General features: G+C 42.3%; 1 protein-coding gene and 1 long non-coding RNA gene across 1 annotated transcript in view; both read right to left on the bottom strand.

Moving 5' to 3' along the window:
- The window catches only part of Mir100hgl (Mir100 Mirlet7a-2 Mir125b-1 cluster host gene like), a 265,006-nt gene that overhangs the window by 86,238 nt on the left and 168,280 nt on the right, over positions 1-10,488 (bottom strand).
- Lnc215 (long non-coding RNA 215) overlaps positions 1-10,488 on the bottom strand; it is a 118,106-nt gene that overhangs the window by 86,238 nt on the left and 21,380 nt on the right. The gene's annotated exons all lie outside the window — the stretch shown is intronic.

Raw genomic sequence — 10,488 nt, 5'->3', positions numbered from 1 at the left:
GACAGAAGTAAGCCAAAAAGCTGAGTCCTAGCTTAGCAGGTGAGAGCTTCTCTGGCATTCGGGAGGTCTTGAGTTCAATTCCAACCTTGCCACATAAAGTAGCAGCCATGGCCATGACTATAATCAATCCCCCTGGGAAGAGGATGCAGGAGGGTCAGACGTTCAAGGTTATTCATCATTCTTCAAGGTTATTCTTTGTTGAATACTGAATGTGAGCCTAGGCTGGGCCATGTGAGACCTTGTCTTGGGGAGAAAAAGAAAAAAAAAGCCACTATGAGCACAGCTCTAGGCAGGTGATCGCCCAGCAAGGATCTGGGAGGTAGAAGCCTAGAAGCCTCATCTCAAAGCTAAGGTGATGTTTAGAGGACTGGTAATCCTTCTCCTTAGAACAAGCCTGGTGCCCTCACAAGCCCCAACTCCAACTGTAGTTTGTGATGAGACGTCCATTCCCTCCAAAAACACTGCACACAGATGGGCAGCAGAGAGAAATCCCGTTTTTGCTATTCATGAGTCAGAGGCTGTGGCCTGGTGCCTTCTTGACAAGGAGCTTATTGCTCGAAACTAAGCCTGTGCAACCATAAGAGGTTGAGGAAAGGAGCAAACCACAGGTCAGGGAATCCTTCCACAGTCCCAGAGCAAGAAACACTCAGGGAGGGGGAGTTACAGGAGGAACAAGAAAGCCAGACACTGACTAGAAGGCTCAGCATTCAGACAGTGGAGTGCATGACCATGTTCAGTTGCCAGAAGCAACCTCAGCACTGGAAACAGCACTAGGATTTGATAGCCCTGACCTGAGGTCAACAGGTGGCCCAATCTCTGAGTCACCCACTGCTGCAAGCCACTTTGCAGATACAAGAGAGACAAGCTCTGATTTGGATCCTTCCAAATGCTTGATTAGTACCTAGGAAGCCTCAGTAGCGTGAGACAAGTCTTCCTGTTTTCAGCACCATGGCTGCTCTCCACTCTCCCTACATAGGAGAACATCCATGTGAACATCAGGTATCCCAAGCAGTATTATAGATACAGAGAGTTTAGCAAGAGTGAAGGGACCTGCCCAGCTCATAGATTCCAAGGCTATCATTCAGATCACAAAAACTCCTAGTCTGCAAAGAAGAGAAGGTGAACAGACCTCTGTTCAAATCAGTTTCAAGACTTGCCTACATCATCAGAAAGTCCCGAGTCTGCTATCTCTACTCACCCCCTTGGTCTTTGCATCCTAAACTTTGAGGACCAGAAAAACGCAACTCATCTTTGACCCCTGTATCTCAAGCTTTGAAGACCCAGACAACTGTTATTCCCGCACACATCCTCTTCTTTGTGAGTGTGTTTCCCCCCTTGACTTCTTGCTATGCTCTAATCAAGATTTTTTATCATTAGAGAGCTGGATTACAGTAAAAATCCACTATGGCCAACACAGTACTAACCAGCAAACCTCTAAGATTAGCAGGAGGAAAGGAAAGGATAAACAGTCAACAACCAACCTACAAAATAACAGGACCTCACAGGAAATATCTCCTCATAGCCTTAAGTAGGAACAGCCTCAACTTAGCATCATAAAGAGATGCAGAGAAGCTGAAGGTGTTTACAAGAAATCCATCACCTGCTGTCTCCAGTGAAGAATGCTCACTACCAAAGACACCCACAGACTGAGGGTCTAAGAATGGAAGATAAACTAGCAAAAAATGTAAGTTGCTGTACCTATTCTGATATCTGACAAAATAGACTTCAAATCAAAATGAGCCCAAAGAAATAAAGAAGGCCGCTGCGTGATAAGAGAACAATTCATCATCAAGAGCTGTAACAACTGTAAATCTAGATATCAAATGTTGTGACTCCTGATTTCATCAAACAAACACTAATGAGCATAACGAGAAGCCTATATCCTGGTGTAATAAAACATGGTGGCTTCAATAGCTCACTGTCACCTTTACACTGATCTTCAAGACTAAATGCAGAAGCTTCAGAGTTGAACAGCACTGTAGATCAGGTGAACTGAGCAGACATCTAGGACTACTCCAGCTAACAGATAGGAGAGGCACGTTTTTCTTCTGCATCCCATGGAACCTACTGTAAATACAGCACACTCTATCTCACAGAACAACTATTCACAAACACAGAAGAACCTAAATAATTTAGTACATGCTATCAAACTGGGGGAATTGAATCTAGACATCCACAGCAATAAATGCTACAAAGCTATGCATATGCAAAGAGACCGAGCAGGATGATCTTGAGGAACCAGTGTGTCCTTGGGGGGAAAGAAAGCAAAGAAGAAATCTAAAAGTTTTCAGAACCAAATGAAACTGGAAGCACGGCCTAGCAGAGCCTCTGGGATCCAACTAAGGCAGCTCCCAGAGGAAACTGTGCGCTGTGAGTGCTCACATTAAAAAACCAGCAAGATCTCAATTTGACCTAAGGGTGCAACTCAAGGTCTGAGAAGAACAACAACGCCAAACCCAAAAGCAGCAGGAAGCAAAAAATAATAGAGACTAGACAGAAATTAATAGAATAATGCTAACATCTCAAGACTCAGAACCAAGCAAATATAAGACATAAAAATATTGACAAACATTTACCTAAACTAGCAAGAAAAAAAAGAGGAAAGGCAGCTAATGAAATTGTAGTTGAAGAAGGGGAAGGTTACTGCAGGTTCCAGTGAACTCTAAAGGATCATTAGGGAATACTCCGAAAATGTACAGTTAAAAAAAAAAAAAACCCTAGAAAATCTAGAAGAGACAGAATAATTCCTGAACACATAGGATTTACCAGAAGTAGATCAAAAAGATGGAAACAATCTAAGCCGATCTAGAGAAATCAGTGAGATAGAAGTGGCAGTAAAAAGTCTCCTCACAACGAAAAGTTCAGGAGAGAATGGAATCCTGCTGAACTCTACCAAACCACTGAGGAAGAGCTATTAACATCAGTGCTCCCTAAACTATGTGAAATAGAAAAAACAGGCTTACTACTAAAATCATTATATACAGATGGCCCTACCCTGCTATCAAAACTCAATAAGGACAAACGAGAAAGCTATAGACCAGTTCCCCTGATGAACATAGACACAGATAGTCACAGTTGCAAATCTAAGTCACGATCACATTAAGAAGGCAGTACACCACGACCAAGGTGATTTTTTTTTCATCCCAGGGATGCAAGAATGATTCAATGTGTGCAAATCAATAAATACAACACAACAAGCAAATAGACTTAAGGCCAGAAATCATATGATCATCTCAATAGGAAACTGCCTTTAAAAAGTTTAGCATCCCTTCATGATAACCCTCTAGAGACTGGGAAGAGGAGGAGTAGTTCTCAATATAGTAAGGTTCACATATCATAAGCAAATAATATACTAATGAGGGAAACACTGAAAGCATCAGGAATGAGACAGTGGTACCCAGGAAATGAAGAAGTTAAAGTATCCCTATTTGTAGATGACATGATGTTGTGAAGAAAGACGGAGTGTGGGGGCTGGGTAGAAAGGAGACCAGCAAATGGTAGGCAACGGAGATGGTGGGAGCAGACAGTCTTGGGAATTAAATAAGAGTATAGGGCAGTGACACATATGCACATGCGCACACATGAAACACACACATACTAAGAAACAAACTCCAAACACTATCTCGTCAACCAACTCAATCTGTCTGATGAAATTCTCTATGGTAAGCAATTCTTTGCAAACATGGGACTTGACCCCTCACAGGAGTTGTCATAATAGACAATGACCTGAATTATAAGTGGTATTCTATCTGCCTCTTTAGGACCCTCTGTGAGTCAGTAGCAGTGACTAAAGGAGCAACAGACAAATTTGCTAGTATGAACATCAAGCCTACAGTGTCCTTAGTCATGACCTTGAGGCCATGGAAAATTGGTACAGACAGTTCTGAACTGGTGGCCATTTTGCACACAGCCGATAGCCCAGCAGGTTGCCACTTTCTAACTCTGTCACCCTGTCACAGCCATCTGCAGTGTCTGAGCTGAGGCTTCTCAAGACCAAATTTATCACACCCAAGATTCCATCCTTATATAAGAATCACCTGTCGCTGGTCCATAAATCCCAGCTCCTCATAGAGCCGAGCGTAATCAAGATTTAAATGGAAGGGGCCTGAATAAATATCCAACAGAGTTCCCCTCTGTGGCACTGAGTTCTGAAAATTCTTTGACCTCCATATGCCCTTCAGACAACACTGTCATTTTTCTACTTTCTGTCTGCATCACTGCTATCAAGGGAATGATGTTCTAAGAGCCACAGGCAATCTGTCTTCCGGGAAGTCCTATTTGAGTTATGAGCTCGGTTCATACCAGTTTATGTCTCTCCTCCCGAATTTAAGCTTGCTTGCCTCACAGGCTAAATTAACCATAAAACAAAGCCTGACTCATACTACTGAAGCCTGATGGAAATGGGAGGCCAGGCTCTCCTCATGTATCTCTGTGATAAAAGCAGCAGATGTGACCCCTATATCCTCACAGGCATGCAGCACTTTGAGCCATCAGGAAGAGTTCCTTGACTTCCAGTCTCAACATGGAGATGCCGGAGCCTTGGCTGAGAGCAAAGAGAGTAGCATTGGCAAGCAACGGAAGGAAATAGAGTTGTTTGAGTCGTGCAAGGATCAGGATGACTGTGAAAGGAGAGGCTATAGGAAGAATGCCATCCCCTAACCTAAAATCGGGCCAGAGAACTTATCTACCATTTTGCTCTGGTGAGGTCTGGGAAAATTCAGTCAGGGTTAGCAAATATCTGAGAAGGTTTAACTCTGTGACCTTGGGCAAACAGTTCCCCTCCTCTTGGTTTCCATCTGCAAGACTGAGGAACAGAGAACAACCTTCTTCCTGCACCACCAGACCGAGATGGAAGGTAGAAGAAAAGGCCTTTGAAGCCAATATAATTACTCCTCTGTCCAGGGAAATATAAACAACAATAACTCCAACAGCCCTCAGCTCTGCTTCTGAATGAGTTCTTTGCTTCAGTCTGAGAGGTAAAGTAGCTGGTTCCTTGGGGAAAAGTTGAATGTGGAATGGTAAGCCTTGGCCTTCTCACTTCACTTTCATTATGTTACATGGAATTACTATTAACACAAAGGACATTCAATATAATTTAAGAGTTTATTAAGTATCCACCATGTGCCCAGGGCTGCAGTAGGTCCTATGGGGGTAAAGAAGGAGTGTAGGAAATATTTAGACAGTTTCCAAAGGTCAGAAGTTTGTGTACTCCAAGCAAAAAAAAACGAGCTGTTTTCTTTTGAAAGACTTCTTTAGATGCACGTTACTTCTTTCTTTTAGCAGAAGGAGCTGGGTCTGACCAGATTTTTGTTTTTACTCTTATATACATTTATTTATTTTTGCTTTACCAGTCTTCAGGAAGTCTCCCTTCAATAGTTAAAGGCCATCTATTGATTTGAATTCTGGTTGGTTGTCTCTAGACCAGTGATCCTCAACCTTCCTAATGCCATGACCCTTCCATCGTTTCTCTTGTTATGCTGACCCTCAACCATAAAATTATTTTCGTTGCTACTTCCTAACTGCAATTTCGCTACTGTTATGAATCATAGTACAAACATCTGTGTTTTCCAATGATGAGATCCCTGTAAAAGGGTCATTCAGCCACCAAAGGGATTACTACCCCCAGGATGAGAACTGCTGCTCTAGACAAATGACCAAGACACACTTAAATTCTCATGCAGCAGCACACTTGTTTCAAACTTCTGCTCTGTGTGATATGAAAGTACACTGCAAGAGTTGGGTTGTGGAAAATGCCTTAGTTTCTGAGTAGGCTCCTTATTAGATAATTTTGTGTGTGTGTGTGTGTGTGTGTGTGTGTGTGTGTGTTCATGAACCATTTACCTCTCTTTTGAAGCAGGGTCTCTTGCTGGAAACAAGGGCTTGCTCTAGCCTGGGATGGCTGACCAGTGAGCCCTAGGCATTGGCTTGGCTCAACCTCCCCAGCATGTCAATTACGAATGCACACCACCACGTTCAGATTTTAACATGGGTGCTAGGGATCGAACTCAGGGCCTCAGTGTTGTAAGGCAAACGTTTTATCAACTGAGCTATCTCCCCATCCTTAATATTTAAGTGCCAAGGAGATGGTCAGTTGCTGTCTTTCTCAAACTGCTTTGTTTTCATTTGGTGTTTTCTAAGACAGATGTATCCTAATTGGTGATCACTCCCAAAATATCTCCTGTATAAAGTGAAACTTATAAAGAAATATAAGCGATCCATATCATGTGTTTTCCATCCTCACATAACCTGACAGCACTGAATAGATATGCTTATACTTTCAACCAAATGTACATGAACTACCAACATGACATAGAACACAACATTCTCATCCATAGAACTTTACAGTCACTTAACTCATTTCGGGGCAGCTCTTCGCTAATAACCTAAAATGCTGATTGGGCCTTATATGTTCGGAATGGGTCACAGTCTTTAGTCCATGAACTGTGAAGTGGCCTTCATGTTTGTTGTGCCTGCTATGACTACTCTAAGATGAAAAAAAGCAGCAAGGATTTATGGCTAACACTCTTGGACTTTCCCAAGACTGAATTAGTTCCTAGGACATACCTCTTGCCATGGGAATGTCCTGGGCAAATAGGAACAAATCAGTCTTACTAGAGCAATGGTGTTCAACCTTCCTACTGCTGTGACCCTTTAATACAGTTCCTCCTGTTATAGTGACCCCAAATATAAATTTATGTTTATTACTACTTCATAACTGTAATCTTGCTACTGTTATGAATCATAAGGTAAATATCTGCTTAGGTGACCACTGAGAAAGGGTTGTTTGACCCCAAAGAAGTCACAACCATCAGGTTGAGAACTTCTGCACTAGGGAATTACAATCTCCATTTATAGGAACCACCTGGCCCTGATGCCTACATCTTAGCACCCAGAAGAGCCTAGCATGATTAAGACACACTTACTGGGTAAACAATTTGTAATGATTAAAGCTAACTGTCAACTTGGAGGAACCTAGAATCACCTGGAAGACTGCCCTCTGGACCAGCCCCAAGAAAATTACCCTAATTATATTAATTGAATTGGGAAGACACGCCCACCTTGGGTGGTACCATTCCCTGGCAAAGATCTCAGACACTGAACAACTGCATGCATGCCTTGCTCTCTGCTTCTCCACGTTGGATTGTGACTAGCTGCTTCAAATTCCTGCTGCCTGTGACTTCTCTGTCATACACTGTGACTTGAACTGTGATCTCAACAAACTCAATCTTACTTAAGTTGCTTTTGTCAGAGAATTTGACCAAAGCAATGAGAAAAGAAACTAAGGCAGGTGGCAAGATACTTTGTTCTTCTGTGCCTCTGGTTCCCCCCCCCCAATAAAAATTGGATCCAGAAACTCACCAGATACCTATTTCTTCATAATCTGTGCTAATCCTGGACTTTAAGAAATCCATGCCAACCTTTCCCCCTATCTTATGTTGTCCAAAAGAGTTGCCTTGGAAGTACCAGGGGCATCAGTGAGCAGGTCTCTATCAACATTATATTATTTAGGATTGAAAACATCACTGCTTTGTGCTGTAGGGTGCAGAATGAGTGAGAAGTTGCCATTATTGTGGTTTTCAAAACTCTAGCAATTACCTCTGAAGATCACTAACCAGCCCCAATCTTGACTACAAACAAACTTAAATGAACCTCAGGAAACATGACCAGTTGGTTCACATACCATACAGAAGCAGCTAACATTTCCTGAGGGCCTCTCAGAAGCAGCATGCTGTGTTTGGTACTTTAGCAACACTTCAGGTCAAGTAAATCTCGCAATACAACTTCCCCAAGATAGCAAGTGCTGTTCCTGTTTCCTAGGTAAGAAAAAAGATGTGGTCCAGAGAAGTTAAGTCATTCAATGGGGATCACAAAGCTCATAAGGGTTGAGAGGGCAGATTTAAATCCATACAATTTGATTCTAAAACTGGTGCTTTAAGTGACCCCCCCCCCATACCACCTTTAAGAAAAAGTAGGTAAATGGCATTCTTTTCTACCTATGGCCCAATGCCTAAGCATACAGGATACTCTAAGAGGTCAGACACAAGACTAACTGTGCCACATGTGCCTGTGAGGGCCAGTACATATCCATCTACCTATTTAGGTCAAAAGGCCCAAGGCTTTCTGGTATTAAAGAATCTGAGGGAAAGATTTTTGTCTGTTGATTCATCCAGGAGTGAGATAAATTACCCTGCCAAGCTGATGGGTTATTTTTTTTAGCACTTCCGCTTGCTTCCCTCTCTGAAAACAAGTGAAAGTAAATCGTCTTGGATATCTATGAGAAATGGCTGCATTAAATAATGGGACTGCACCATGCAAACTGTAACGTACTTTAAAACAATTATGCCATATGCTAAGCAGTTTCCAAAATAGCAATGCCTTCAGATGTCCTTGCAAAGCAAATGAGATCCAGCTGCTAGAATATTCTGCCAAGGAGGAAACCTAGCTCTTGTTGAAGGGAAGGGCACACATAAGATTACCCCAAAGATATGCTGCACATGAAGCACGGAAGTCTCTTCAAAAATGTTGGTGATGTCTTAAAAACTCCAAACAGGCAGTTCTTTCACATTAGTTTTGGGAAAAAAATACTCTTGAGTAATGCTTGCATAATAGTTAGAAATGTAAATTTTTCTCACCTATGGAGATGTGAGGTAGCCAAGTTTACCAAAACTTCTCTCAGTATCATTCAAAAAAGAGGCTGTTAGTAAAAAGTAAAGGAAGACTTCTAAAAAGGATTTGTGTGTTTGTATGTGTGCGAGCGTTCATAAGAGTGTGTGTGTGTGTGTGTGTGTGTGTGTGTGTGCGTGTATGTGTGTGTGTGTGTGTGTGTGTAAACATATGTGTGTATAGAGGCCAAAGGACATCCTTGGGTGTCATCATGGTTGTCAGGAATGGTGTCCACCTTTTATACAATAGGATCCCTCACTGGCATGGAACTCATCCAGAGAGTCTCAGGGCTCCTTCTGTACCCACTTACCCAGTGCTAGTATTATAAGCCCATGCCAACCTGTCAGGCATTTTTACAGGTAAACTGGGAATTGAATGCAGGCCCTAGTGTTTGCAAAGAAGACACTTCCTCAAATAAGCTTTTCCTCATCCTCAAGGGGAGTGTTGGTGGTGATGGTTTTGGTTTTCTGTTAGTTTAGGGTTTTGTTTTGTTTTGTTTTTTTTCTTTTTCTTTTTAAGAATGAAAGTAAAGAGAATGAGGTGTCCCTGGAATGCTGTGAGGCTTTGGAAGTGACTCAGCACTTGACAAAGAGTGACAATTCGAAGTAAGTGTTGAAAGAATGCTAATGAGACTGAGCATTCCCCTCACTTCAGAGAAAGACTGAACTACCACAGGAAACAAAGACTACACAAGTGTGGTGCTTTGAATATGCTTGACCAATGGGAAGTGCTACTATTAGGAGGTGTGGCCTTGTTGGAGTAGGTGTGGCCTTGTTGGAGGAAGTACATCACTTTGTGGGCGGGCTTTGAGGTCCGAAGATTAAGTTCTGGCCAGGGAAGAAGGGAGAGTCTCTCCTGCTTGCCTTATTAAAATCAAGTGTAGAACTCTCAGTTACTTCTCCTTCACCGTGTCTGTCTGCACGCTGCCATGCTTCCTGGTTTGATCATAATGGACTAAACCTCAGAAAATGTAAGCCAGCCCCAATTAAGTGTTGCCTTTATAAAGTTGCCTTGTTCATGGCGTCTCTTCATAGCAATGGAAACCCTCACTAAGACAATGTGTCTGGGGAACTGTCGGTTGGAAGCTACTGAGAGTAGGATAAGTTGGACACGAACCCCAGGCTCTTCTGATGACCTCAGATGATGGTCTAAAGACCAATGAAATCAGTTTGGATCTCCACTCTCCTCACTTTTTTTCATTTCCTCTCTCTGGGGATTTCACACCTCCTACAACAGGCTAAAATGAACTGGTGATTTGACCAGTGGGCAACGAGAAATTTTGTAAGAAGTCAATCCTCATATCCAATCACTTGTAACACACACACACACACACACACACACACACACACACACACACACATTTAAAATGTATCCATTTTATAAACAAAGCTTGAGATGTGGAGGAAGAAAGACCTTTGTCCCATCTGGACCCATGAGCATCCTCACTGAAGCGACCTGTTTCTGGGTGTAAGAGGAGGAGGTTGTCTATAATGGATGAGAAGCAGATTTTACAAGTCTTAGGATAAAGAAAATCCCAACCCCTAAGTAGCTAGCTTGATCTTCAGCTAATCTCAGCCATTAAGCTCTGTGCTGAAACCACCTTCAATTTTACCTGTTGTACCCTGGCCTCTGTAGATGTTTTCTTACTTCCTTGCTGAGGATTAAAGAAAAGGAAATCCTTCACATATGTGGACATGGATGCAGTTGTTTCATATCTATTACCCAATAGAAATCCAGACAGTTGTCTGCTTCATTCCCCACTGAAAATGTTCTGTTTCAGCCCTGAGTCAAGTCATAGAAAGAATTAGCTATTTTCATGCTTGC

The sequence above is a fragment of the Rattus norvegicus genome, chromosome 8, assembly GCF_036323735.1.
Source record: "Rattus norvegicus strain BN/NHsdMcwi chromosome 8, GRCr8, whole genome shotgun sequence".
In the NCBI taxonomy this organism is placed as follows: Eukaryota; Metazoa; Chordata; class Mammalia; order Rodentia; family Muridae; genus Rattus; species Rattus norvegicus.
The sequence above is the reverse complement of the archived record's forward strand: the minus strand, read 5'-3'. Positions and strand labels throughout refer to the sequence as shown.